Source organism: Argopecten irradians, chromosome 11 (genome assembly GCF_041381155.1).
Source record: "Argopecten irradians isolate NY chromosome 11, Ai_NY, whole genome shotgun sequence".
NCBI classification, from domain to species: domain Eukaryota; kingdom Metazoa; phylum Mollusca; class Bivalvia; order Pectinida; family Pectinidae; genus Argopecten; species Argopecten irradians.
Window position 1 is genome coordinate 18,446,753 of NC_091144.1, and position 4,130 is coordinate 18,450,882.

A 4,130-nucleotide genomic window follows, 5' to 3' on the forward strand; every position below is an offset into this window, starting at 1 on the left:
ATCTATGTCTGACAATGGAAAGGGGGAGCAAAACTAACGCCCTCGGGGAACCTAGATATGAAATTTGAGACAGATCTTTTCGGCAGACTCTGGGAAATAGCGGTAACAAACAACTTAAACTATCAAAATCCAAGATGGTTGCCTGTCGGACATCTTGTTGATCGATCGGTTCGAAAACGCAATATTCACAACTACGGGAACCTACATATGAAATTTGAGACTGATCCCTTCGTACTTTCTGAGAAATAGCGATAACATATATACTTTAACCATCAAAATCCAAGATGATTGCTTGGCAGCCATCTTTTTAATCCATCGGTCTCAAATCGCAATATGCAAAACTAGGGCCCTTGGGGAACCTGGATATGAAATTTGACACAGATCTCTTCAGCATTTACTGAGAAATAGCGATAACAAACATTAATTATCAAAATCCAAAATGGCAGCCTGTCGGCCATCTTGTTGACCGATCGGTCCCAAAACACAATATGCACAACTAGGGTCCTAAGGAAATCTACATATGAAATTTGAGAATGATCCATTCTGTACTTTCTGAGAAATAGTGATAACAAACTTTAACTATCAAAATCCAAAATGGCTGCCTGGCCACCATCTTGTTGACCGATCGGACTGAAAACGCAATATGCACAACTAGGGCGCTAGGGAAACCTACATATGAAATTAGATAATGATCCCTTCATAACTTTCTGAGAAATAGTGATAACAACCTTTAACTATCAAAATCCAAGATGGCTGCCTGGTGGCCAATGCATCTTGTTGACTGATCAGTCCCAATTAAAACGCAATATGCACAACTAGGGCCCTAGAGGAACATACATATGAAATTTGAGAATGATCAATTTAGTACTTTCTGAGAAATATCGATAACAAAAATTGTTAACGGCAGACGGACGGAAGGAAGGACGGAAGGAAGGATGGACGACGGACCACGGACGATAAGTGATTTGAATAGCCCACCATTTGATGATGGTGGGCTAATAAAACGGTGGGCTAATAACTGTTAAACAATATGCCATACGATTTATATAGACAGAAACACTTAGATCTTAGTACAGTCACAGATCAGTTCATGTAAACATAATCTTTATACATTTTAAACACTCTCATACAATTCACATAATCCCTGTCACTGAATTCATACAAACATCCAATATTAAAACAATGTCATACTATTCATATAAACTCTTAGTATTACAAAATTCACAGAAGCAATTTAAACAGTGTTCAACAATTAACATGAATAAACAGTCAGTGTCACACAAACAAACATAACAGTTAACAGCGCATGTCATAAAATTCACATACAAAACCCCAAGAGTGTCATATAATTCGCCTGTCCAGCACTCTTAAATAGTGTGAAACGAATTCCATAAACTCCGAAACAGAGTTATAAAACCCACAAAATCTTTCAAATAGAGTGAAACAGAGTTTTATAACCCACAAACGCTCTCCAATAGTGTGAAACCAGTAACATTTAAGAACATAATTCACATCATTTGGAAATATACCATTCAAACAAGCCCATGTAAAAAGATCAGCATTTATATATGACCTTAGGACTTCAGGTTTTGTATACTATATACATTGAATAATTTGATCTAATGTTAACATGTAAAGCTGCTAAAAATGAAATCTAACAAGGACATATTGATTTATTATTAGTCCTGAAGACCATTAGATAAAGTTTGTTTTGGTTTTATTAGTTTAACATCCCATTAACAGCCAGGGTCATGTAACGATGTGCCAGGTGTGTTGGTGGAGGAAAGCAGGAGTATCCAGAGAAGAAGAGGCCCATGGGCCTTAACGGTCATCTGACTATTGTCACAATACAACACCTCAAAGAATAAAGTAGTGGCAAACAATTAAGGCAATACAAAAGAACTCTTTTAATAGCAGTTCAGGTTCTGACATACATATTTATTTGATAAACTAGACCTTGGATAAAGGGCAAGGTCATTTATTTTGATAAAAACATGGTGTCCCTTCATGCGAACATGCTACAAGTCCAATATCAGGTCTCTAGGCCTCTTACAAATGTAGATACACACAAGAACTTGTTTAAAGATTTTAGACCCTTATGACCTTGAATGAAGGGCAAGGTGATTTGTTTGGACAAACGTGGTAGCCCTTCATCCCAGCATGCTACAGGCTAAATATCAGTACCCTGGATCTTAATTTCAGTCGTTTGAATGATATGTTTATGCACGACGCCGGACGATTCATTAAGACAATAGGTCATCCTGACCCTTCATGTCAAATGACCAAGAACCTGGCAACTGCCCCACATGGGATTCGAACTTGCAACCCAGAGGTAGAAGGCTTGTGATAATTAGTGGGACAGCTCGGCCACCATGGCCCCTAACTATAAATGTTCAAATTGGGTTTTAATAAAAGACATATGGAACATATTAACTTCATTAATGTATAAATGCTCTGATAGGGTTTTATATCTCAATTTCAACAAGTTTTACTGCATGATTATTATAAAGTAAATACATTTGGCATCAAGCATCAGAGTTATATATATTATACATGTATATCCATGAATTGTAACAGCATATTAGAGACTTACTGTACTGTAATAGTACTGGTTTATAGAGCAAATACAGTATCTCTTTTGGAAAGACATTTTCTAAATAACACAATCAATTTTCTTATAACAACAAAATATCAAAATGTTATTGGATAAAAGTTGTCCATATCACTGAATTGTCAATCTCTAAGTTGTTTTGATTGCTTATATGCAAATCAAGGACTGATGTAATTCCTTTCTCTAACGCTATGATACATTGATTTTATTACAGATTTAAATGATCAAAAGTTTGATAGAGCTTTTAGTCATCACTTATAATAATTTTGATGATAAAAAAAGTTTCAGGACTTCAATTTTTATCAGCAAATGGACGGACATAAGTGCAGAACTCATGCAATGCAAGCAAGCAGTTTAAAACTGATATGTCCATCATAATCAATAACATGTAAAACACATTATGCTTGTAGATTTTCAATCCATTTATCATGAAAAGAAATAATACGCCATTTAATGTCAAATTCTAATGAACTAATACAACACAACTATAAAGCATGAAGATTGTTGATCGATTTCATGCCAACCAGTTACCAGGAATGTAAGCCAATAGCTAACTAATATGCTCTGCTACTCTCATTTATGACCAAATGTTCCTTCATTTTGTCTCCATGGTAACCGTTATAGAAGCATATTTATGATGTGTCAAATTTTAGACACCCATATGCAACAATAAATTATCAAGTTGGAAAAAAGTGATCTGAAAGTTAAAAAGCTATTCATCATTTTACAGGACCTGTATATAGTGACTTGGTTACCATAGCAATCAAACTATTGTCAGGGGGGTGGGTGGGTGGGGGTTGGGATTTGGGGTGCGTGATAAAGAAAACAAAGATATGTTACAAGTCAAAGCTTTAAATCTGAAGAAAACAACTTTAATATCAAATTAAAGCCTAATATGTAAAACTTCTAAACACACAGTAATACTATTATAATAATAGCAAAACTTCTAATTATAAACACACAGTAATACTATTATAATAATAGCAACTATCTATCTAATAAATGCTGCTCTTGGTTAACTTTGAAATTTTACAATTTCATTTCTTCGAAGGCTACCGGTACTTAAGCAAATGATATATGGTTTAATTAGGATCATTTCCTTATAATTCATTAAGGGGTAATCTAATTACTGCATATAAAACTGCACATGACAACCATATATATTTTATGTACCCCATATATTTTAAATGCTTTTGGCATATTACCAATAGATATTTACAACACAGTATTAATTCAGATGTTAATTGTTTTATATTTTTGTACAAAGCATGTTAAAGCACCCTGTTTAATTTTGGCATAAAAAATCCTTTAAGGTATTATTACAGCATTTTAATTTTAAGGTAGATTATTTAAAAGCGAAACCACATCAAATATTAATATCTAAAAGTAATATTTTCACTTGAGAAAGGGTGGGCTTAATTTCAGAAATTAATCAACTGGCAGCAAACTGATATTCATTATCCCCTTTTATAAAAGTCCAGAAAACAAATTTCTCATAAAAAAATACTTAATACTGAAA